Raw genomic sequence first — 27,299 nt, forward strand, 5'->3', positions numbered from 1 at the left:
ACTCACTGGACGAAATGATTCACATTTAAATGGATCTTTATTTTTCTTAAGGATCACCGAAATCATAGTCTGTGACTGTAGCGAATATTATAAATGAATACAGTGAGGTTATGTATTAATATAAAATTAATTAATAGATGATACAAAAAATACTTAAATCTTTTTTTAAACTTTTGAATACAAACAAAACACAAAACATATTAAATAAATGTTTTCATTATCATTCATTCATTTATATCAATTGTTTAAGTTATTCAATTGTTTATGTTGCAATCGAGCCTCTTCCACTAATGTTGAGGAATGCTGCTGAACTGGGGGGAATACGCAGAGTGATGAAAAATCATAAAATTTTGCTGTACGCTGACGACCTTCTCCTTTTTCTGTCAAATCCTGCCACAAGCATTTCGGGAGGGTTTCGGGTTATAAAATAATCTAGAAAAAAGTGTTTTTCCCAATTAATAAACAGCCGAGGAGACTATCACTTTTACAACCATGAAAGACAAATTCACATATTTAGGTGTTATGGTAACAAGCACATATAACGATTTGTTTAAGCACAATTTTAAAGTAACAGCGGATAAGGCGAAATCAGATATGGAATGGTGGTCATCTCTCCCAATATCATTGGCAGGTTAGATAAACTCTTAAAATGATCATAATGCCAAAGTTCCTGTTCTTATTTCAAACAACACCATATTTCATTCCTACATTTTTTTTAATTAAATAAATGTACATCTACCTTTATATGAAAAAAAAACAGTCCTTCGGATAAGAAGAGAGTTTCTAGAGAGACAGAGAGAGGAGGGGGGCCTAGCTCTACCAAATTATATACGTTTAATCCGGGGGCAGCTAATCTACAAAAGTTGCTGTTTTGGGTCTCGCAGTTAGATGATGAGGAAACTCCAGTATGGGTACATATGGAAAGATATGCATCTAGCCCAATATCCCTACGTTCCCTGATTTGTACCCCTCTGCCCCTAAGCAAGCACCTATACACAAATAACTCTGTTGTATGAAACTATGTAAAAATCTGGGTCCAATTCAGAACTCATTTTAAAAACAGAAATGCCTCCCGTCTGCTCCCGTTTATGGCAATCACCCGTTTTCTCCAGCTCTGGGGGGAACAGCATTTAAGGACTGGTGTAAAGCTGGGGTGGAGTCTGTTAAAAATCTGGTTAAAGATGGTATCTGCTGCTGAGCTGGAAAAGGAATATGGATTCGAGATTTTGCAAAAAGACATTCTCATCTCTTGAATCACCGCAGAGTGGGTGGATAGATTGGCTATTGGATAATAATCTGACTACTAAGGGGTCGGTTTCTATGCTCAATGTAAATATCCAGAGGGTGGCTTCCCCATCCCTTGCCTACTTAAAAAGGAAACGGGAGGAAATTAGAGCTGGACATATCAAATAATGAATGGAGGTGGGCAGTAGAACACATACATTCTTCATCTGTATGTGTTAAACATGGACTAACACAGTTTAAAGTGGTACATAGACTTCATTTCACGAGGGACAAATTGGCAAGAATTGACCAGGGAGCTCAATCAATCAATCAATCAATCAAATTTTATTTGTCAATTACAATTTGCATTGCAATCGAAAAGTCAGTTCCAGTACAACCGTCCATCACATACACTTAACAAACAAACATTTGGGGGGAACGATTGACTGAGGCCTTGCGTTGCCAAGGAACGCAGCCAGCCAGCCGCTGCTAAGAAGCGCAGCTGTCAAGGCCACATTCCTCCAAACTGCCCAGACCCCGCCTAAACGGAGTTTACAGGCGCTGCCTTGAAACTCTCGAAGAAAGAGCAACAACATGGGGGAAAGAGAGGGGGAGGAAAAAAAAGAGACAGATGTTTGCCTATTTATGCTCTCACCTATAAAGAGACAAACAACCGACACAAAAAAACCCTCATAGCACAAAAGTACAAATAAACACAAGACAACATGTATGCAGAAGGTAAACATTTGAGACCTGTCGCGTGAGTGTAATTCATCAGTTTTTATGAGTATCAGTTATGCGTGTGTGTATGGGCGAAAGTGTTTTTCTCCGTGAACACTCTCCAGAGGCCATTGTCCTTGATGTTATCAGCCGACCCACAGTTCAGAGAAGCATCCTCAGGTGTCAGCGGGGGAGGGGGGTAGCCGGGGGCTTTTCTGGGCACTCCGTCATAACAATCCAGGAGAAGATAGGGAGGGAATCCAAATATGTTATTTGTTATGAGACAAGCTGCACTGCCTTTCCTGTCAGCTTTTAAGTCTTTTGCTGGCTCCACATAAATCCAATTTTCCAAATTATTGGGCTTTTTCGCGCTTCACTCCCAGATTTTATCCCATCTCCCCTTGAGTTCAACCCCAAAGTCAGTCTGCGTTCCAGCGCAGCCAGCTTTTCGGCTTTGCTCCATTCACCTGCCAGGTTTGTCCGTTCACAGCCAGAGTGAGCGCGTCATGCAGCCGGCAGCCTGATCAAGGCCAAATGGCTCCGACATCCGCTGTATTTGCCGATACTCCAAAAATCCACAAAAACCAATAAGTAGAGATCCCAGTATCCTTAATCCAATGTGAAAATTTCAAACGTCCAGGAATGACAAGGTCGAAAGACACACCGTTTTCCTCCAGGAATTTAGGGTGTATCTCACAAAATAAGTCAAATCAGGACCGGACGGGTCCCCCTTCCGTTGCCTACCCGTCGAAAAAAATTTATCAATAGTATTGAGAGACCAGCTTACCAGATCCATGTTTTTCAGAGTTCGGTTGATATGAAGAAAGTGCTCAGAAGACAAGACATAGCAAAGCAAAGCAGGAGAGGGGGGGGGGGGGGGGGGGGGGGGGTAAAAGCTGCAGAGAGAGAAAAGACACGACCGACCTCGGAGAGAGACAGAGAGAGAGCTGATCCGACATAACCTGACCCAAGCCAGACGTATGTCGCACCGCCTAGCTTCACTCACATACATCTGGAACACCGCCATAGGAATTGCCTTTATTGAAGGCTGGGCCTTATCAAAAATCCTTGCATATGATTGGATAAGCCACTTGTCTGTCATCTTTATTGACGTGCTATTTCAACCACTCACACCGAAGCTAACCCGTGACGCTGATGATAGCGACGCAGAAAAAAAAAAAAAAAATGTAATGTGTTTGTGGCTCTAGTGGCACGCGTTTTATTGACAGTGAGCTGACAGGAAGAGGGGGGAAGATGTCCAAGATGTATGTGAGTGAAGCTAGGCGGAGCGACATGCGTCTGGCTTGGGTCAGGTTAGATCCGACATGTCCTACATGTAAACAGGTGCCAGCCAACAAATCTCAAATGTTCTGGTCTCTCCCCAGGCTCAAAGAATTCTGGATGAAAATCTTCAAAACCTTTTCATCCATTTACAAGAAAAATGTAAATGGCTTTGGTGTGGCACCGGGGGAAACAGAATTAACAACTGACAAAGGAAAGCAATGGCATTTTCTTCATTGTAGGCCAGGAGAATGATTTTATTTAATTGGATAAAAGCAGCACCGCCAACTCACAAAAGATGGGTAGAGGAGGTGATGGCACACCTAAAATTGGAACATCTTAGAATTACTTTATAGGGCAACACTAAGAGATATTTCAAAGTTTGAATCTGAATTTTCATCTGCTTCAGCATAATTATAACCTCGCCACCTCCGCTTTTTCGCCTTCAAGTTTGAATGGCAATAACAACCACAATGATAATAATTATATTTATCTAGTTTTAACTCAAGAGTGTCCGGGTGGTGTGTATGGTAGTAGGATCTGTCTTGTCATTAGTTTGTCTGTGTTTTTTGAGCTGTTTTTGTGATGTAACTTTTGAGTCCTACTCTTTTGTTCTGTATGTTTTGACTGGGATGTCTTTTGTTTCAAAATGAAAAATGAATAAAAACAATTTGATTATTATTATAATATTCGCTATAACATTATAGCGTGACATTTGTATCAATCATCTTCTAGCATAGGTGATTCTGCATGGTGGGAGGGGAGCCCCCAAATCAAATTCTGCTTAGGAAGCTCGGGCCGGCACTGGCCAGTCCGGTGAGTTTAGGAGCCATTTTATGTCTGAATCAACAAGAACATGTTTCTCTAAACCAGAAAGCCTGCTGAGCCACTGGTTGATTTAAATGAGTGAAAAGAAGTCTGTCTGCTTTGAAATTAAATATGAAGAAATGAGGGATGACTCCAGATTTGTTACTTTGTGTAAAATCGTGTTAGAAAGTTTCACTCACCATCTTCATTGATGGTTTGTACAGTTGGAGTAGACCGCCCCCCATTGGGTTCATGATTCTTTTTAGTGGTTGTGTGTAAATTTGAAGAAAAAACGTTATGACAACAGCTTCAGTAGAGTTGAAGAGAGATTATCTTCATAACAGCTGCAGAAAAAAGCAGCTTTTGTAATGTTCTGTTCTAGTTTATGTTTATTATTTGGTTCAGTTAGCTCTCTTTCCTGCCTCTGGGCTTATTTCTATTTTATGTTCTGTCTTGTTTTGGATTTCTGTTTAGCCTGTGTACTGTTTTAATTTATCCGGTCTTTGTATTAGTTCTGATTTTCCTTCTGTGTTTTCTTTAGTCTTGGTTTTATCTTCCGTCTTAGGTTTATTCTCCAGTTCCTGTTAGCTCCCTCAATTGCTTCCACCTGCCTTTGATTAATTGGTTAACTCTGCTCACCTATCTGTCCACTTATTTAAACCTCACTCAGTCCTCAGCTACCTGTCGGTTCGTTACACTTAATCTCCCATTCATCCACGCATGCATTCCCTGTTTTTTGGTAAGAGCTCCCAGCACCTTGATTCTGTTTTTGATAACCTGTCCTGTCTGTTCTGCCCAGTCTGTTTGCCTGTTACCTGTCCGCCCTACCATCAGTTTGGATTCTGTTCTGTTTGCCTGCCTGATTCCACTCCAGTTTCTTAGACTTAGACAAACTTTATTGTCATTTTGTATGCACAGAGTGCGTACTGAACGAAATTTCATTTGCATACAGCTTAAGAATTTCAGTGAATTGCAGTGGATTTCAGAATAAATTCGTTACAGATTTACACACTTAAGTAAATAAATCTGAGGAAAAGACGTTGAACTGATAAGAAAATTGTTGTTCTTCAAGGTTTACTAAAGCTGATAAAACACCATTAAATACTTTAAGACCCTAGAAAAACACTGTTTGAAATTTTATCTGGGAGATCATCGATAAAACCGGCTATTGTTTTTTTTTCTGTATTATTTATTTCTGTTCCAGATATGAAGAGACGCAGCCAGAAATGTGACAGCGGGAAGTTAAGAAGTTAGATATTCCTAAGATGCTGAAAGTGAGCAATATGCCCTTTAAATAGAGACACTGGCTTACCTTTTCTAGACACATGGACATATTGACCTGTTAGAAATGAAGATATCACATGTTGGAGTGTTAGAGCCGCTCTGATAGGGGAGATGTATCCTGGCTAATTCTAACCTTCAGTGTTAACAAGCACTTACTAACAGAAATAAAAAGTAAACTCCATAGTCACGATCTGTCATTAACTACAACACTGTGATCCGTTTTAAACTCCTCCAAAACGTTCTCCCTCACCTATCAGCTACGTTCCTTGGTCTTCCAGAGGTTGTTCTCTAACAAACCTCTGACGTCAGAACCAAAACAGCTGCAGTTATAATCAGATTAAACTACTCACAGCTGGACTTGTTTTAATAATTAGGTGGCTTTTTTAAATGGAGCTGGTTGCACAGCAATTCATGATTAATAGTTCACACCATCTGTTCTGCACTGCACTTTAAAATAACCATTATATGTATTTTTTTTTATAAATTTGCCCACAATAATCATGAAACTGAATTTTAAGCGCATATAAACAAATAAACCTGTCAGAAGCCTGAAAAATGTGAAATATGGTATATTTCACATACATATGTAATATGTAAGTCTCACCTGTTTCATTGACATTTTGTACAGTCTCACGGGGCCTGCACCCATTGAATTCAAGATCCTTTGAAGTGTTTAAGTCTAAATGTGAAGAAAAATAACATTATGTCAACAGTTTCAGTAGAGTAGAAGAGAGATTATCTTCATAACAGCTGCAGAAAAAAAGCAGCTTTACACCCTTAATTAAATAAATCTGAAGAAAAGACTTTCAATTGATAAGAAATTGTTGTTCTTCAAGGTTTACTAAAGCTGATAAAACACCATTAAATACTTTTGGACCCCAGAAAAACACTGTTTAAAATCTTATGTGGGAGATCACACATAAAACCAGCTGTTGTTTTTTTTTTCAGTATTAATTATTTCTGTTGCAGCTATGAAGAGACGCAGCCAGAAATGTGACAGCGGTAAGTTAAGAAATTAGATATTCCTAAAATGCTGAAAATGAGCAATAGGCCCTTTAAATAGAGACACTGGCTTACCTTGTATAGACACACGGGCATATTGACCTGTTAGAAATGAAGGTAACACATGTTAGAGTGTTAGAGCCGCTCTGATAGTGGAGATGTATCCTGGCTAATTCTAACCTTCAGTGTTAACAAACACTTACTAACAGAAATAAAACGTAAACTCCATAGTCACGATTTGTCATTAACTACAACACTGTGTCCCGTTTTAAACTCCTCCACAACGTTCTCCCTTTTTTTTGGAGTTCTCTCTGACCTATCAGCTACGTTCCTTGGTCTTCTAGAGGTTGTTCTCTAATGTTCTCCAACAAACATCTAAGGCCACAAACAGAACAGCTGCAGTTATAATCAGATTAAACTAATCACAGCTGGAGTCCTTTTAATATTTAGGTGGCTTTTTTAAATGGAGCTGGTTGCACTGCATTTTATTTAGGGGTGCTGGAGAAACGACATGCCGCACTTTTCTGATTTTTCCTCTAATTTCATAATAATGCACTCCTCTGTGTTGATCTATTACATGCAGTAGAAACCAGATATTTACATACGGTCTATAAACAACAGACTACAAGCTTCATGTTCAATGTCAGGACAACCAAAATCTCTCCTAACTGATCAATGCCAGAAACTTTTGACATGAAAATTCTGATGTTTACAGACAATAATATTATGATGCCTTTAAACGATTTGAGAAAGCCTAGATGATGATGTCATCGCTGTAAGTTTCTCACCAGTGGATGTATTTTAAGGCAACACCTCAAGCACAACTTCCTTGTGTGAAATCACAGAAAATGTAAAAGAAATCAGCCAAGATATCAGGAGGAGCATCGTGGAGCTCCACATGTCTGATTCTTCCTTGGGTACAAATTCCTGATGCCTAAAGATACCATCCATCTATTCAAGCAATTATAGTCTGGTATAAACAGTGTGGCGATGTCCAGCTATCATACAATTCAGGACGTAGACGGGTTCTGTGTCCCAGAGATGATTTATGGTGCAACATCTGTATATAAAGGCCAGAATAGAAGCTAAAGACCTGATGAAGATGCTGCTGAAGCTGGTGGAGATCCTCCTCATGCTGAGTGAAACAAGCCTTGAACAGACATGAGCTGAACGGCCACTCAGAGAGGAAGAAGCCATTATGCTAAAGGAAACATAAAATCCAAGACTGGAGTTTGAAAACGTCTTCAGGGATCAAAACTCATATTATTGAAGGTATGTCCTGTGGTCTGATTAAACTAAAATTAGTGTTTCACCATAATGAGCATGGACAAACTTGAAGGAAATGGAGGAAGCTTGTTGGAAACATGAGAATATCATCCCAACTGTGAAGTACGGTGGTGGCAGCATGGTGCTGTGGTAGTATTTAGCTGCAGGAGGGACTGGTGCACTTCACAAAAAAATTGTGTAATGAGGAAAGAACATTATGTGGAAATATTGAAACAAGATCACAATACATCAACCTGGAAGTTAAAACTTTGACCGAAATGTGTCTTTTAGAATTATTTCTCCCACTCATTATTCTGATATTCACCAAATAGAAATATTTTTGGTAATTATAGCAAACTTAAAACTGGAAAAATTCAGTCAGATTCAATGACATGGCTGTTTTTATACACATTAAGTAAACATCTGGTTTCAACTGTAAAACCCCAGTAAAACTAATTAAAAGTTGAGGCTGTCACATGACAAAATGGAGGAAACATTCAAGGGTGTGAATACTTTTCTAGCCGCTGTTTTCAGCTGTGATAATTTCTTTAAAGATCTTGTATCATTTTTTCCTCGTTCAGTTATTACATCCTGTCTAAGTAACATATTAAAATATCAAGATTAATTAATGTAAAACTGATAACAGAAGACTTTTTAACTTACCCTTTGGTTTATTTTTACCACAACACCCTGCAATAAAGACAAATACATATGTTACATTTTCAAAGTAGCTTATATGTAAATTGTGCATAATTTACAGAAGATTTTCTAACTTACAAAATTCCTTCCATGTGGGAATTTTCTCTGTAATATAAGTGGAGACAGCAGTGTTAAATAATTCATATATGTTATACAGTTCAGGTTTAAACACAAACAACAGTAATTTCTGGGTGAGATGAGCTCAAAGACACATAAACAAAACCAGCTCTTTGCTTTTTGAATGAAGTGAAACTCATAAACAGAGAATCGTTCTGCTTTAGGACAAAATCTGCAGGAAACAGATTGACTAACAAATATGCTGCACTCTTAGATTTGCTTGTTTTTATGATCAAAAGGAGGAAGACAGGGAACTTGAAAAGGCGTTATAATAACACAGGAAACTGTGACGTTTTAGTGCATTCTTACCTTTTTTGCACCAATAAGAGACAAAACGTCCAACCACAGCAAGAACCACAATCAAGAACACAATGGCTACAGCCAGTCCAGCCGCTGCTCCAGGATTCCCTGAAACTAAAGAATTATTAAAACCATAAATTGATCATATAGCCTATGTGGGATACTTTGAATTGTTTTTCTTTAAGTTGAAGAAAAGTAACGTGCACACAATCCCAACCACGGTGGCAGCATCATGCTAAGTGGAAGCTTTTCTTCAGCAGAGACAGAGAAGCTGGTCAGAGCTGACGGAAATATTGGAGTTTGCTAATTATTTCAGGCTTAGTTCAAAAGACTGAATTCTCCTAATCTAGCAATACAAGAACAGGATTTGAGTCCGAATTTCTTTGAAAACACCTGCTGTATTTAGTTAGTTTTAATAAATTAATTCAAAGCAGATTTTAATGCACCAAAGTCTGCGTTTGAGTAAAGTCATTGAATAGATGTGGTCCTCCTTCCTATGGAACTGAAGAGAATGTAAAAAGGCTGGAACCGTTATCCACACAAACATTGAACGATAGAAAACTATCCCTGGACTGGCTAACCTACCAAAATTACTCCAAGAGCTCATTCATGGCTCATGCAGGAGGTCACAGAAGAATCCATTATAGCATCTAAAGCTCAGCAAGCCTCACTTGTCTCCGTTAAGGTCAGAGATCATGACCCAGCAATATGTCAAGTCACCTTTATGTACAGCACATTTCAGCTGCAAGGCAGTTCCATAAGCTTTACATCATGAAAACGTAAAAACATCATAAACACATTTGCTGCTACTGGATCTGGTGTTTTGCCACAACTGACTGAATCATGAATTCTGCTATCTTCTGGAAAACTCTACAGGAGGATGATCGGTCGTCAGCTTGTGACCCAAAGCCCAAACTAACTGGGATTTTGTGACAGAACATCAGGAACTTCACCTCCGAATGACTGAAAAGACCAAATAAACGTTTTACAGTGGCCTAGTCCAAGTCTAGATCTAAATCCAATAGTTTGTCATGACCTTTAACAGGTTGTTCATGCTGGGACACGCTCAAGTGTTTGTAACTCACCACTGCTAAGGGGGTTATCAACTCCATCACTGGAGCTGTTGCTGACACGGTTTTCCAACTCGCAGATGAAGGAGCTCTCCTTGTTATCCTGAGAAACAAATGGAAAACATCTCTAAACCAGCCCATCAAGTTCTCATCCTGGGTTCTTCCAGGATTCCTCCTACTCATACCGTTGTTATAACCAGCTCTTTGTCGTTGGACAGCACCTCCTCTCCATTTCTCCATCTATATGTGACAGTTCCAACATCAGGGCTGATCTTAGCTTCACAGGTGAGATTACAGAGGGTCTTCTCATTGTTGCACTTTACGGACACCATAGGTTTTGGGACCGGTTCTGACAGAAACAGGAACAGATTACCATCAACATCAATCAGGTTAAAACTCAACAAACTTCAGTCAAAACTGTTAAACTCACCAATAACCTGGAGTTCCAGCTTCTTGAGAACTTTATGGTTGATCTGAGGTGTGTAGATGCCGCTGTCCTCTACTGTCAAGTTGCTTATAGTGAAGCTTCCATCTTTTTTATTCAAGCTACAGCGATCTGGAAGCAGGAACCACATAAAGAGAAAATAATTGATGTGAATCTGCAGGGTCTCAGGTTTTACGTCACTTTATGCTCCAGTCACAAGTTAACTTACCTTTAAAATCTCTGTAACAAATAACGCTTGGTCCGTCCCACTCCAAGGCGAAGTCCGGTTCTTGTTTCCAGGTTACGCTACTAATGGGATCCAAAACCTGACCAGGATTCAGGACAACAGAGTCACCAACTGTTTTGTAGATTGGATCAGCTGTAAATGAAAAAACAAGAACATTTTTACTCCTTCATGTGATTTTTCTTCCTTTTTCTGTAACTGAGCAGCTTTACTGGGTTCACCCCTTTCTGTTAAATCTACTTTATAGATCTAATTAACTTTTAGGTTTTTCTGCACACCCCTAAACAAAGTCAAGTCTGCAGGTATTATTACTGACAGGCTGCTGACTTACAAAACGAAACACCATTTTTTGTACATTTCTACTCTTTAAAAGTTCTAATCAACTTTAAATCACTGCATCAAATAAACAAATGAAGATATTCAAGCGTTTATGTCTTAGTAGCTTTAAAAATCATCCAGGTTTTACTGGATCGGTTCTTTCTGTGGGGAGGGAGAAGTTTTTCTGCCCAGAAAAACACCATGGCCTCATTTCACAAAGCCGGGTTAGTGGAAATCCAGAGTAAGTTCTGGGTAAATTCCTACATAACCGGGCTTCTCCGTTTTATAAAGCAAGGAAGCCTTTTTACCCTGAGTGAAACAAATTACTGCATGAAACCACCCTGCGCTGTAGCAGGGATGTTTGGGCTAGGGTTAGGTTGAGAGCTTTGTGTATTTACTATCTTACTTTTAATGATAAAAATATATACAACGGATCACTGACTAACAGACTAACAGGAGCAATCCTCTCACCACTACTGGCTCTGCTTCTGACACTAAATTCCCTTTTTGAAAATAATTGGTTTTTGGGACTAATATCAGTTTTTGAACTTTAAATAAAGTACATTTGTGTGAACAAGTATTTTACTTGATTATTTTATATATACAGGTATATTACCATCAGCTATTTTCTAACCCTGCTCATTCCTGTTAAGTGTTATGAAGCAGGAAATGGTTGAGTACTGTATGTAATTTGTAACGTATTTTCTATTCTTGGCCACCCCTCGCAAGCTTTTTGCCCAATGTTGGCCTCCCATTTAAAAATATTCTGGCTACGCCCCTGGTGTCATGCCATACTCCATCTAAAAAGATAGCTTTAGTACTTCACAGAACTTTTTTTTTTTAGTTTTATCTAAAATAATGACATTCACTTAGGGCTTGACAATATAGAAAAAAAGCATATCGATAAAGTATAAATCATATGATCGATATCAATAATTCTCAACAAATTCAAAACATGTTTTAAGTGCAGCCCTGGCCATTTTATGCTCTTGATTAGCGACCTATTTTTAGATAAAGAACACACAAACACTGAATTCAAACTCAACATTTTATTTAACTAAAACCACAAGTTTTTAAATAATAAAAAACAAAGCCTGCTATTTGAACTCTTTAAAGGGGGCGAGGCTTAGGGAGCGGAGCATTCCTGGGTCTGCGTTGTGATTGGTTGGGAGGATATGACGGCTATAATATTAACCTACATGATTGGCTAGAATGTAAAAGGAAGGAAAACTTTTATTCTATTGAACTTTTAATTGACCCTATTTTTTAAAATCATCGATATATATTTATCGATCAATATGTAGTGTTGTTGAATTATCCTCCAGCCCTAATTTCACTTATTTCTCCTTAACCACAAACACACAAAAAGAAATCAAGATAAACAGTAGCCCTACAGGGCTTATGTTTCATTTTCATACTCACCACAGAGAGCCTTAGCCGTGTAAAAAAGGACTAACAACGCTGATCGAACCGGCAGAAGTCGCATTATAGGTACCTGGAAAAATCCCGTCGACAAAAATGCCAACTCCTGCCGACAATACTGGATAATTTGACGAAGTTCAAAAGAGAGGAACGTCAGGTTGAAGTGAAAGTGAAATGGAGATCAAGCCTTGCCCGAAAAAACAAAACAAAAGAAAAAAAATCTGCAAGTATGTTTTCGCAAAGTCGGTAAAGTTAGAAATATATTCACAGATTCGGCTTTTCCAGATCAAAAACGTGTCCGCGGAGCATTGCTGTCACAGAACCGGGCTTGTCCTTCATGCGCAGGGAGGGGCAGAAAAATGCAACACCTGTAGCGTCACCAACAGGTGTATTTTGTCATCAAAATCCTTTCATGTGTATGTTATCTCAGGTTTTTCATACGTTTCTTAGATTGGAAAATATTACTTTAAAAAAAATTGAGGAATTTCTTAAAACCGCCAAATATCCAGTGAAATTACTTTTGCTCCATTATGAATAAGAGTTTGCTCTTTCAGTGAAAAAGATTTGGATGAAGGGCTTTCATTTAATGATGTTTTTTTTTTTTTTTTCCTTAAAATAAGTAATAAGTACACTCTAACATGAGGTAGTGTCACCAAACTCACAGCACACATAAAAGCACCTCATGTTGATCATACTACAACTTTTGCTTTGGTAAAATGGGCCACAAATATTACAAATATTCACAGACACTGAGGGAACACCGTTTCAGAACCTTATTTACTATATAAGGAAACAGGCGGATGTAATAACGCTAAATAGGATTGTTGGAGAAAGTACTGTGAATCATTGAGTAAAAATACACAATTAGACATAGTTTGGAATACTATAAAAATGTTTGGTTGTTCAAAAGATTATTGCTCCCCAGCCGTGAGCGATAATAAAAATATAATACATAGCAAAAGTAAATCTGCTTTATTAGCAAAAACATTTGCAAAGATACACAGTACATAGAATCTTAATATTAAAGAAAAAGAGGAAGTGTAATAATATTACAGTGAAATATTGGTATACTTCAGAGGTTGTAATTAATATGAAATTAAATAAGGCTTTAAAGAAATCTGGGAAAATAACTTCAGACAATGATTAAATCAGTCATTGTATGCTGAACAATCTTAGTGATGTAAGAAAAATATAGTTAGTATTATATAACAAGGTATGTGAGGAAGGAAAATTAACAAACAAATGGAAGGAAGCCATTATTGTCCCAATATTTAAACCTGAAAAAGATCCGAATTTAGCAGGAAGTTATAGGCCAATAGCTCTCACATCTTATTTGGGTATAATTATGGTAAAAATTAGTAATTACATACTAGAATATTTATCTAAGAAGATTAAATGTTATCAGCCCAGATTTTGAAAAGGTAAAAGTACTTTAGATCCAGCTTTGTGTTTAGAACATGAAATAAGTTATGTTCAAGTTAACAAAGAAAGTGTAATAGCAATATTTCTAGATGTGGAGAAGGCATACAAAATGTAATGAAAAGGATTATTGATTAAAACAAAACAGATGGGTATAGAAGGTGAAATGTATAGGTGGTTAAGAAATTTCCTAATTGTAAGAAATACTAGTGTTATAATATCCGAAGAATTAAATTCATGTCATCAAGTGGAAAATGGTATACCTCAAGGCAGTATAATTAGTCCTGTGTCATTTAATACAATGATCAATGACATTTATACTGATATAGATACATCTTTGGGAATCTCATTATTCACTGATCATGGGAATTTTTGGAAGAGGGGAAGAAATGTATTCATAAAAGAAAAACTACAAGAGACATTACACAATGTAGACTCCTGGGCATTAGATTGGGGCCTTAGATTTTCAGCACCAAAACAAAAGTGGTGTCATGATTTAGTTTGGTTTGTTCTGGACTTGAAGTTTCAGCCCGTCACCAGACCAGCTCCACCTGCTGCCACTAATCAGTGATTACTCTGCTCCCCTGTTCTCCAGCCTTCATATACCTGCCAGATCGTCGCGTCACCTCAGCCGTGCTCTGCTGGCGTGGGGTTTTCAGGTTGAGTGGTTTCACCTGCAACTCCTGGTCTGTTTCTGCTTTCAGCATTTACAATAAAACCATTTTTAACATAACTCTGTGTTCAGCTGAATTTCAGATTCACACCTACAATAATTACAGTACGATCTGGCAGTAAGTGTGTAGGTGAAAATCACCCGTTACTGCCTACTGCACACTATTATCTCCACAATATCTAAATGCACATTTCTGTAAATGAAGCCTCAAATCATTAAACAAAAGCACCTTATTACCTCATTATTACCTGTTATCCGTGGCTCATGAAGGACAAGTAGTTAATACAAACTTTTAAACTTCATCTTTTTAATTTTTTTAATCTTTTGAGCGCTATTATGAGAAAAAAAAACACTGTAACCCTTAAACTTTGCCTGTTTTTTTATGTGTACTCTCAGCCCGAGTGGCCAAAAATAAATTTCACATTAACACATGGTGACTATGGAGAATCTTTGCTTCAAATAATTGGATCATTAGCAGGACTCTGTACCTGATCCAGGTGTGATGGACCAGGGACAAGTACAAAGGTATTTCTGTTCCTGAGAACTGAAGTTAGAGGCTCCAAAACATGACAGACATCTTCACAGTAAGCACATTTCTTTCTCATTTTAATTCATTTTTCATGTCAAAAACAAACTTCAGTGTCGTAACAAGTGGTCTCTGCTGCCCCCTGGTGGGGATAGAGTGAATTCAGCTGCCACATGCCAACCAAGAACGCTCACAAATAATTTTAAATAGGTTTATCAGAGCTCAGGTAGTCCTCAATTTACAGTTATAAAAAACTTTATCTGTCCTCAAAAGCATGTTGGTCTTTGGGGATAAAAAGATGCAGCTTAAGATTTAAAGTCAATCTCTGGGCATATGTTGCATCTACTGCAGGAATTCAAGTCTCTCAGATCATCTGGCACCATAAAGAGTTTTAATTCTCCAGAGTAAAACAAAAACATTTCCATAATATCCAGCAGCAACACATTAGAATACAGAGCCTTAAATAGGCTGTTGTCTTGATTTATAAATAATATCCCAACTAAAGGTTGAGAAGCACTGAGCTCATGGTGTTTCTGATATGAAAATATGCTTTAAGACTCCAACACACAAATATGTACAACAATATAAATACAAAGACATTACAGCAATAAAACCACAGAACAAGTTAATGTTTAAATGATTAACTTGCTTTGTGCAAAGGTTTCTGATGAAAGTTGGTTGCTGCTGATCCACTGATTGATAAACAGTTTATCCAACTCGTAATGAGAAATAGTGGATGAGATAAACCTTATAATTTACTGCTGTTGTATTTTTTACAAAGTTAAAAGAAACATGAAGACACAATTAGAGTCAGGCATCTTTGGTCATTTAGTATTTGCGTTCATCCAGTCATGTTCATCTCTCCTGACAGCAGATGTTTCACTGCTTCCTCAACTTGCTGCTGAGATGGAGAAACATGTCCCTCTGCAGAAGATCGTTGCTGTCACTTCTGTTCAAACATTTGAAATGTCAGCTCATCTAATAAATACTAGATAGCTGCAGGTTAAACAGCTTTGAGGTCCGTCACATCTTCCCAGAGAGGACCGGCCCACAGCAGTTCCACACACAGATGAAGACTGTATCAGCTTTGGTCCTAGACTGCAGAAACTTCTTCAGATGTTTCTGGACCACTTGGCGTCTCTGATGTATTCTCTATGGAAAGAAACAAGAATTATTAATAGACACACAAATGAAACACTGTTTGACAGAGGAGACTCCTGAACACCATTTAATGGGAAATGATTTAAGACTTTGTTTGGTTTTAGAGAGAAGTACAGTTATTGAAGCCACAACGGTAATTAATGACATTATACACTTTAGTGACCTTTTTTTTTTCTTTCCCCTCAACCATCCCAATGTATTATTTTCTATATTCTGTGAAAAGGCAGCACCTTGGAAAGGGCAGCAAGGCTTCAGTGAACCTGTCTGCCCATGTTTGTCTTTCTCTTGATGGGTTGTACTGAAATGTAATTTCCCCCACTGGGCACAATAAAGCAATTCAATACAATTGAAGCCCTTTGATACAGTTAATTATGGCATTTTGTACCAAAACTGCATGATATCAGCCTGACTGGAGAGTATTCTCTGCTGGTTTAGTGATTATCTGTCAAACCAGAAGCTGCATGTTAAAAGTCAATGGATCCTCTTCTGGACTTCTGGATGCTAATGGTGGCGTACCTCAAGGATCAGTTTTTGGACCCATACTGTTCACCATTTATAAAAATATCAGTCAAGACCCAAATGCATTCATCCATCTATATGCCGATGACACAATTGTTTTTTTTTTTTTGTTGTGCTTGCACTGTTTTCCAATAACAAGAAATGTAATCAAATGTGATTTATGAAATCATAACCTTTTAAGGCTCATCACAATAAAAAAACTGAGACTAAAATTAGGTTTCTTCTATACAAAGAGGTTGTGTTTTTCTTCTAATGCAAGGAAACATCTTCTTGTTGTCATGTTCCTGCCTCTTTTAGACAATGGAGACATTTTACACTCAACAAAAATATAAATGCAACACTTTTGGTTTTGGTCCCATTTTTTATGAGATGAACTCAAAGATCTAAAACTTTTTCCACATGCACAATCCAACAAGTTCGCACAGCCATTGAAAAGGAGTGGACCAACATCCCACAGGCCACAATTGATAACCTGATCAAATCTATGCGAAGGAGATGTGTTGCACTGCGTGAGGCAAATGGTGGTCATACCAGATTCTGACTGTTTTTTTTTTCAGAGTCCCCAGACCCCCCCCCCCCCAAATAAAACAAAACTGTACGTTTCAGAGTGGCTTTTTATTGTGGACAGTCTAAGGCACACCTGTGCACTAATCATGGTGTCTAATCACCATCTTGAGATGAAACAACTGTGAGGTGGGATGAATTATCTCAGCAAAGGATAAGTGCTCACTATCACAGATTTAGACTGGTTTGTGAACAATTTGAGGGAAATGGTGATATTATTGATCGGCTGCTTAAAAGGACCAAAACGTCTGTCTGATCTGATTAGAATATTAAGAAAGGAGGAAAGAATGCAGGTTTTTGCACATTTGTGTAAAAAAAAAGAAAGTATTACTCACCAATTAGACCGCTGGTTCCTAGGTCAGTAGCAACGTGGAGCTGTTCCGTTTCTTTACTGGACTCTGAAATACTCGTCCCTGTCCGTTTGGAAAAAGATTATTATGTGAGTGAAAGATGGAGCTTTAAATCTTTTCAGCATCAACACAGTGATTAATCCTGCATTAAAAGCTAAGTTTATGTTTACAGATTTTATAATAGAAACAGAAACAAATGTCCTGATCAGGTTCAGCCGACACCTCAGCAGAAACTATAGACGGGTCACAGTCTGGGTCCTTTGGGTTCTCTGATGCTAAAATGATCAGAAAACTTCATTTATTTCACTTTTTCTCACAGCTGATGAAGCCTGTCAGCATAAAGTTCCTGTAAGATTAGACATAAACCAGCGTAACGCATCCAGAGATTATATATTTAATGAATTCATGGCCTCAGGATCAGAACAACAGCCCTGACTTAACCTCCCTCCCAACAATGGAGGACATCTTCACAACTATCAGGGCTGGATTCATCGTTTTGGTCTCAATAGAAAGCTAAGGCCTGTGAGATTACACCAGAGGAGTCAGAAAGAGGATTTGTGTTTACCATGTCACAGTAAATTCACCTGCTGCACTGCATCATTTTTATGTCTTTTATCTCCACTTTCATAGGATTCAACCTAATTAATACAGGAAGTAGTACCATAATAGCTGATGAGTAATTCTGCAGATTTAGATGCTAAAAAGGTGAAGCTAAACTATTTATAGATGTTTTCTTCAGATTTGTTCTGGAGACACCATAAATGTCCTTTGACCTTTTTACTGCCTAAAAAAGTCACAAACAGAAACAAATATATGAAAAGTCTTAGTCTAAAAACCTTTACCCACCAGATTCTTTAGTGGACTGTTCCCCAGTGCTGGAGTCTCCTTGGTCCACACTAGATGACTCGTCTGCTGGCTTCTGATCTAGGTCTATCCAGATATCAAAACAATCACTGTGTTTTAAATGAAATCATGATGAGTCTGAACTAAATATTCATGGTAATTAATCTCCATGCTGCTGGGAACAAAAAGCCTAAATACACAACGTGAAGTTGTCTGTTTTTCTGGCTCTTTTTGATACACACCACACAAATTACAAAAAATAAATAAAATAAACGTATGTAAACTTTTCACTTTACTCTGAATTTACTGGGATTTTCTTTACCAAGCAGCAGAAAATGTAAACTTACCATCTTTCTCCTCTTCCCTGGGTGAAGTCTTATCTTCTGTCAATGAGACACAAGCTATGAGCGGTACACACTACAACCATGTGATTTATAGCAATAATAATAAAACATTTCTACACATTCAAACAAACCACTGCATGTCTTTCCCTTCTATTCCTGTCCAGCTACTGGTGAATAAAGGACACTTATCCAATAACATTTAGCCTCTTCATTTCACCTTTATTCACTGGTTATCTGACTGAGACACAGAGTCAACCATGATGTAACACAGAGGAAGTTTCTTTCTGAGTGAGACAATAAAATACATGAGGGTCGTGATAGTAAGCATTACTACTAATATATGCATGTTTTAAATGAAATCATGATGAGTCTGAACTAAATATTCATGGTAATTAATCTCCATGCTGCTGGGAACAAAAAGCCTAAATACACAGCGTGAAGTCGTCTGTTTTTCCGGCTCCTTTTGATTCACCCACATATAACGGAACCAGGAGATAGAAAATAACAAAAAATAAATAAAATAAACGTATGTAAACAGGGGTGGTTTTAAATATGGGACATAAGGGCAGTTGCCCAGGGTGGTATTGGGCAGTGGGGCGGAAACATGAGTGCTAGATAGAAAATATTGACTTATCTGTAAGCTGCTTTCTGAACATGTTTTCTATTGTTTTTATGTATCAAAGGAGAGATGATTTTCTCTCTGCTTTCTGCTGAGAATAGGGCTACTAGGTTACAGGTTTATGGAGGACTGGACCGTATTCATGCCTCCCAGAATCTCAGATTCTTTTCTGCATTTTAATTGGTTGAGGGTGAAAAAAGGAAGAGGTCGCCCAGGGTTCAAGTCACACATGCACTATAGTTTAAAGATTTTCATAACTTTGTATGCTAATCTTTGGCGGCTAACTCGCCTTGTTTTTGTTGAACAGGAATGAGAGAAACATCTTTGTCAGTCTCTGCTTTCTTCTTACATGCTAACATAACAAGTTGTACTTTGAACTGTGTTTAGTCTGGGAGGTAAAGCTTGGTGGAGGCTTTTAGCTGAGTTTCTCCACCTCATTTTGGTGATTTTTAGTGTTACCATTAACCATCTGTACTATTAGTCAAGTCATAAGCAGAAACAAATATCCAAAAAACTTTTTCCCACCAGATCCTTCACTGGGCTAATGGAGTCCCTAAAAGTTGAAGGCCTGGTCTTGTTCTGCTTGACTCTCAATGGAGGCCATTGATGCTGCCTTCTGATGCTGGTCTATCAAAACAATCTCTTTTTTACAGCTTTTGACTTTACTCTGAATTTTCTGGGATTTTCTTCACAAAGCAGCATAAAATGTAAACTTACCATCTTTCTCCTTGTTGTCTCTGGTCAAAGCTTCATCTTCTGTCAATGAGACACAAGCTATGAGCGGCACACACTACAACCATGTGATTTATAGCAATAATAATAAAACATTTCTACACATTTGAACAAACCACTGCATGTCTTTCCCTTTCTCTTCCTGTCCAGCTACAGGTCAATAAAGGCCATTTAAGCCAATAACATTTAGCCTTGTAATAATCGCTACACTACAGGAGAACAGTTTTTTCTTAATAAGGGGGAAAACATCATACTTACCAGCTTCAGCTGTTATATTGGTATTGGTAACTCCAGGCAATGGCTGCTGTGTTTGTTTGTCGTCACCAACTTTGTTGTTCTCTAATGGAGACAGTAGTGTTATGATCAGATCAATCAAGATTATATTACTGATCCCCTCAGGGCAATTAATTTGTCCACATAATCACAAAAAACAATCAAAATATAATTAGAGTAAGATAAAAAGGTAAATAGAATAAAATATAATACAAATAGTTAGAAGTAAAGACTAAAAGAAAATGTTGTAAGTCAAATTAAATATGATACAATAATAATAACAATGATAATAATAATAAAACAGTTATTTTATTTAAATATTCTGCTTTGTGTTATGCTCAGATCAATCAAGATTACATTACTGATCCCATCAGGACAATTAATTTGTCCACATAACCACATCTGAATTTTCTGGGAATTTCTTCACCAAGCAACAGAAAATGTAAACTTACCATCTTTCTCCTCGTTGTCTCTGGACGAAGCTTCACCTTCTGTCAATAAGAAACAAGCTATGAGCGGCACACACTACAACCATGTGATTTATAGCAATAATAATAAAACATTTCAACACATTTGAACAAACCACTGCATGTCTTTCTCCTCTCTTCCTGTCCATCTACAGGTGAATAAAGGCCACTTGAGCCAATAACATTTAGCCTCTTAATTTTACCTTCATTCACACAGTAATATATGCATATTTGAAACAAAACCATGATGAGTCTGAACTAAATATTCATGGTAATTAATCTCCAGGCTGCTGGGAACAAAGAGCCTAAATACACAACGTGAAGTTGTCTGTTCTGTGTCGCTGCAGAACGTCTCATCTCTTGAGTTTAGGAGCCTTTTTTAACGCCTGAACCACCAGAAACACGTTTCACGTCTCTAAACATGAACGCCTGCAGAACTATTGATGGGCTGCTTTAAAGGATCACAACGTCCATCTGATCAGATTAAAATATTAAGAAAGGAGAAAAGAATGCAGATTTTTGCACATTTGGGTGAAAAAATGTTAGAAAGTCTTACTCACCAGTTGGACTGCTGCATGTAATGACCTCAGCAGAAACTATAGACGGGTCACAGTCTGGGTCCTTTGGTTTCTCTGATGCTAAAATGATCAGAAAACTTCATTAATTTCACTTTTTCTCACAGATGATGAAGCCTGTCAGAGTAAAGTTCCTGTGAGATTAGACATAAACCAGCGTAACGCATCCAGAGATTATATATTTAATGAATTCATGGCCTCAGGATCAGAACAACAGCCCTGACTTAACCTCCCTCCCATCAATGGAGGACATCTTCACAACTATCAGGGCTGGATTCATCGTTTTGGTCTCAATAGAAAGCTAAGGCCTGTGAGATTACACCAGAGGAGTCAGAAAGAGGATTTATGTTTACCATGTCACAGTAAATTCACCTGCTGCACAGCATCATTTGTATGTCTTTGATCTCTGCTTTAAGAGTTAAAATCACCTTTTAATCATAGGATTCAACCCAATTCATCCAGGAAGTAGTACAATTAAAGCTGGTGAGTAATTGCTTATTTAGATGCTAAAAAGTTCTTTAAATTTCCTTAGATTTGGGGCACTGGTGTTATTCTACGGGTTTCTCACTGGATGGTATTGATGCTAGCTTCTGCTCCCTGTCCTTTAACTTCACTTTACTCTGAATTTGCTCGGATTTTTTTCACCAAGCAGCAGAAAATGTAAACTTACCATCTTTCTCTCTGGACGAAGCTTCAGCTTCGTCAATAAGACACAAGCTATGAGCAGCTCACACTACAACCATGTGATTTATAGCAATAATAATAAAACATTTCTACACATTTGAACAAACCACTGCATGTCTTTCTCCTCTCTTCCTGTCCATCTACAGGTGAATAAAGGACACTTGAGCCAATAACATTTAGCCTCTTCATTTCACCTTTATTCACACAGTAATATATGAATATTTTAAACAAAACCATGATGAGTCTGAACTAAATATTCATGGTAATTAATCTCCATGCTGCTGGGAACAAAGAGCCTAAATACACAACGTGAAGTCGTCTGTTCTGTGTCGCTGCAGAACGTCTCATCTCTTGAGTTTAGGAGCCTTTTTTAACGCCTGAACCACCAGAAACACGTTTCACGTCTCTAAACATGAACGCCTGCAGAACTATTGATGGGCTGCTTTAAAGGACCACAACGTCCGTCTGATCAGATTAAAATATTAAGAAAGGAGGAAAGAATACAAGTTTTTGCCCATTTATGTGAAATATTGTTAGAAAGTCGTACTCACCAGTTGGAACGCTGGTTACTGGGTCACTAGCAAGGTGGAACTGTTCATCTTCTTCACTGGACCCTGAAATGTTTGTCTCTGTCAGTTTGGAAAAAGATTATTATGTGAGTGAAAGCTGGAGCTTTAAATCTTTTCAGCATCAACACAGTGATTAATCCCGCATTAAAAGCTAAGTTTGTGTTTAGAGATTTTATTACAGAAACAGAAACAAATGTCCTGATCAGGTTCAGCCGACACCTCAGCAGAAACTATAGACGGGTCACAGTCTGGGTCCTTTGGTTTCTCTGATGCTAAAATTATCAGAAAACTTCATTTATTTCACTTTTTCTCACAGATGATGAAACCTGTCAGCGTAAAGTTCCTGTGAGATTAGACATAAACCAGCGTAACGCATCCAGAGATTATATATTTAATGAATTCATGGCCTCAGGATCAGAACAACAGCCCTGACTTAACCTCCCTCCCAACAATGGAGGACATCTTCACAACTATCAGGACTGGATTCATCGTTTTGGTCTCAATAGAAAGCTAAGGCCTGTGAGATTACACCAGAGGAGTCAGAAAGAGGATTTGTGTTTACCATGTCACAGTAAATACACCTGCTGCACAGCATCATTTTTATGTCTTTTATCTCTGCTTTAAGAGTTTAAATCACCTTTGAATAATATCATTTAAGCTAATTAATTCAGGAAGTAGTACAATTATAGCTGGTGAGTAACTGTGCAGATTTAGATGCTAAAAAAGGGAAGCTAAATTGTTTTATAGATGTTTTCCCCAGATTTATTTTGGAGAAACCAGCAAATGTCCTTTGACCTTTTTCTGGCGACCAGACTGCAGACTTTAGTTATAAGTCATTGATAGATCTCTATGGTTGCCTGTTTAACCTAAATACAACTGTCTTTGGCTCATTTTGATGATTTACTCAGACCTCTAAGCATTTGCATTCATGATTAATAGTTCACACCATCTGTTCTGCTCACATCTCATTCAGCCTTTGGACAACACAGTTTATGCTGAAATGGTTAAATTTACATTTTTCCACATGGTTACACACTTACTGCCAAAAAAAGTCACAAAAAGAAACAAATACCCAAAGAACCTTTACCCACCAGATCCTTTAAAGGGCTGTTCCACAGTCCTGGAGTCTCCTTGGTTCTTACTGAATGAATTCAATGCTGGCTTCTGATCTGGGTCTATAAAAACAATCACTGTGTTGCAGATTTTCACTTTACTCTGAATTTTCTGGGATTTTCTTCACAAAGCAGCATAAAATGTAAACTTACCATCTGCCTTCTCGTTATCGCCGGGTGAAGTTTTATCTTCTGTCAATGAGACACAAGCTATGAGCAGCACACACTACAACCATGTGATTTATAGCAATAATAATAAAACATTTCAACATTATTTAACAAACCGAATTGTGAGCGTATATAAACAAATAAACCTGTCAGAAGCCTGAAATAAGAAAGTTCTGATTTTTTAAATCCAGCTAAAGTTATTGTAACGCTCTAACGGCGCGGATCGCACCATAGGCCTTCACCGCTCCTGATGGCGCCTTTTGCATAAAGATAATAAATAAATCTACCGTTCAGACTGTCTGAACAGCATTCAGTGTGAATGCAGCGTTAGGTTTCTTTGTGAATACGGCCACAGCTGTTCAGTCCTCAAGACATCTGGACCAAGGTAAGGAAAGCTGAAACCTGACAACTACTGACCAAGAAATACCTGAAGAGCTTTTAAACATTTTAAGAACTGAGGAGACCAGAGGGACTCCTGAGGAACCAGATGGATGACCCACAGTTAGATCATTTGAACAAAACCATGATACTGATATGTTTGATAAATTTGATCAAAGTTAAAACAAAACTGAATTTCTGTTGCCTCTGAGAGTTTTCATCAGTTCAAACAAAGAAATGGGAACAAGTGGTGCTTTCAACACCTGATGCCAGAAAATAAATTACATTATTTTAATTTCAAATTGGTTGTTTGCTGAGTTGCTCTGCCAGTCCGATGAGTTTAGAAGCCATTTTATGTCTGAATCAACAAGAACATGTTTCTCTAAACCAGAAATCCTGCTGAGCCACTGGTTGTTTTAAAGGAGTTAAAGAAAGTCTGCCTGCTTTGAATGAAAATATGAAGAAATCAGGGATAACTCCAGATTTGTTGCTTTGGGTGAAATCGTGTTAGAAAGTCTTACTTACTATTTTCATTGCCATTTTGTACAGTCGGAGTAGACCACCTCACATTAGGTTCATGATTATTTGTCTTTGTTTCTGAATCTGAAGAAAAAATGTTATGACAACAGTTTCAGTAGAGTAGAAGAGAGATTATTGTTATAACAGCTGCAGAAAGAATCAGCTTTACATGCCTAGGTAAAGAAATCTGATTAACAGACTTTCAATTCATAAGAAAATGGCTGTTATTCAAGGTTTACAAACGCTGATAAAACACCATTAAATACTTTGAGACCCCAGAAAAACAAACTTTAACCTGGGAGATTACACATAAAAATAACTGAAAAAAAAACATTAGAAATGGAATTTGTTTCCATATTCAATAACAACTCAGATTTTATAGATTTATTGTAATCAGGCAGTAATCTTGATTGACAACATGGGTGCACTTATTCTTAAATAAGGGAGAAAAAACATCACACTTACCGGGGTTCTCACTGGTAAAATGAAGCAATTTTGTCTCTGTTAAATACACAAAGTATAATTGGCACACATTATATAACATTGTAGGTTTTTGTCAATAATAATGTTTTCTATTGCAGCTATGAAGAAACGCGGCTACAGGGTCTAAATTAGATATTTATGAAATGCTAAACGTGTGGAATAAGTTCTTTAAATAATAGACACTGACTTACGTTCTGCAGACTCAGCATCACCCTCTGTGAATGATGAAGATAACACATGTTAAGTTATAGAGCCACACTGATAGAGGAGCTGTATCCTTGCTAATTTTAACCCTCAGTCTTAACAAACATTTACTAACAGGAATAAAAAATAAACTCCATAGTCACGTTCTGTCATTAACTACAACACTGTGCCCCGTTTTAAACTCCTCCACAACGTTCTCCCTGACCTATCAGCTACGTTCCTTGGTCTTCCTCTGAGGCCAGAACCAGAACAGCTGCAATTATATTCAGATTAAGCTAATCACAGCTGGACTCATTTTAATATTTATGTTGCTTTTTCAAATGGAGCTGGCTGGACTGCATTGTATTTACAGGTGCTGGAGAAAAGACATGCCGCATTTTTCAGATTTTTCCTTTAATTTCATGATAATGCACGCCTTTGTGTTCTATTATATATAGTAGAAACCAGATATTTACATACGGTCTACAACAGGGGTTTTCAAATTACTTGAATGTGAGCCTCCCCTTGGAATAGGTAAAGATAACCACGCCCGCAACCCCCCCCCCCAAAGTATGGATGTACTTTGTATTTATTTTAACAAAGTACATCCATAAAAAAAAGGCTTTTTCATAAAATCCATCCATCCAAATATTTCCATTTTACAGGTTACTTTTACATCACGGACAGAGGTGATGTCATTAGAGCAAATTCATAAACAATTGTTTTCAACAGCAGACAAATTTAACTAAACAGACGCCAATGTCAAACTGAACTCACATCAACAGGAGACGTCAACTGAAATAATAATAAAAAAGATAACCTGAATTTAACAGACGTCAACAGTTTCCATATTCCGATTTAGTTTTTAGGCTAATTATACGCAATTTAAACCTATTGCTATTTTAACAACCAAGCATTTTATTATTATCTCTTATCTGATGTATTTCTGATGTTTGGCACTTTGTTTTACCTTGTGTTAAAGTGCTCTTTAAATGATGATGACAATGATTATGATTATGATCAGAATAAACTTTTGCATCACCTCCCAGAAGCTAGAAAGAAAAGAGACAAAAATATTTTTCACACCTCACTTAGTAATTCTTAGTAACTCTAATATTTTAGTCTAAATATTTTAGACTAACTATTTTAGGCTAAAATGTTAAACTTTTATTTGTTTTTCTTCAATCTTACCATTATGTTTAGTAATTTCTGCCAAAGGCTGCAGCATATTGATTTAATCCATCTGAATGCAGTATTTGCAAGCCATACTCTGATTGGATGGGGAAAAAAAACTGTCTGTGGTTGGCTGGTGAGGTGGTCAGTTTTTGAAGTCACAGCGTAGAAACAGCCGAACGAGTGCACAGCTGTTATTGAGCGTTGAATGAGCAGGTGCGCGCGAGCAGAAATGGCGCGAACAGAGATTGAACTGAGCGTGAGAAATGAGGGTTGAGAAGAGTTTTTCAGAGTTGAGCACGCGCCAGACTGGTTTTGAGCATTGAGAGTTGTGTCACTGCGCGCTTGATTGGTTCCTGCACGCTCAAACAAAAGGCACGAATATCGCTACAGAGCTGAGCGGCAGCGTTGTCTTCTGTTTTCTTCTCGCGCCTCCCCTGTGACTCTTTGGCGCCCCCCAAGGGAGGCGCGCCTCACCTATTGAAAACCACTGGTCTACAACGATAGACTGAAAGCTTCATGTTCGATGTCAGGATAACCAAAATCTCTCCTATCTGATAAATGCCAGAAAATTTTGAGATGTCTAGATTAATTTATTAAAAATTCTGACATTTACAGACTGTAAGATTATGATGCCTTTGAACTATTTAGGGAAGCCTAGATGATGATGTCATCACTCTGTAAGCTCCTCACCTGTGGATGTATTTTAACTTCCTTGTGTGAAATAACAGAAAAAATAAAATAAATCAGCCAAGATATCAGGAGGAGCATCGTGGAGCTCCACACA

The 27,299-nt window shown here is 37.8% G+C and overlaps 1 protein-coding gene and 1 long non-coding RNA gene across 2 annotated transcripts in view; both read right to left on the minus strand.

Moving 5' to 3' along the window:
- LOC105923251 overlaps positions 1 to 27,299 on the minus strand; it is a 152,977-nt gene that overhangs the window by 34,119 nt on the left and 91,559 nt on the right. The window lies entirely within an intron of this gene.
- LOC118557691 lies at positions 8,621 to 9,873 on the minus strand. The gene is made up of 2 exons (XR_004927939.1): positions 9,786 to 9,873; positions 8,621 to 8,808 (listed from the first exon to the last, which is right to left on the minus strand). It is a non-coding gene; the product is annotated as an uncharacterized LOC118557691 (long non-coding RNA).

This window comes from Fundulus heteroclitus, chromosome 24 (assembly GCF_011125445.2).
Source record: "Fundulus heteroclitus isolate FHET01 chromosome 24, MU-UCD_Fhet_4.1, whole genome shotgun sequence".
NCBI lineage: Eukaryota > Metazoa > Chordata > Actinopteri > Cyprinodontiformes > Fundulidae > Fundulus > Fundulus heteroclitus.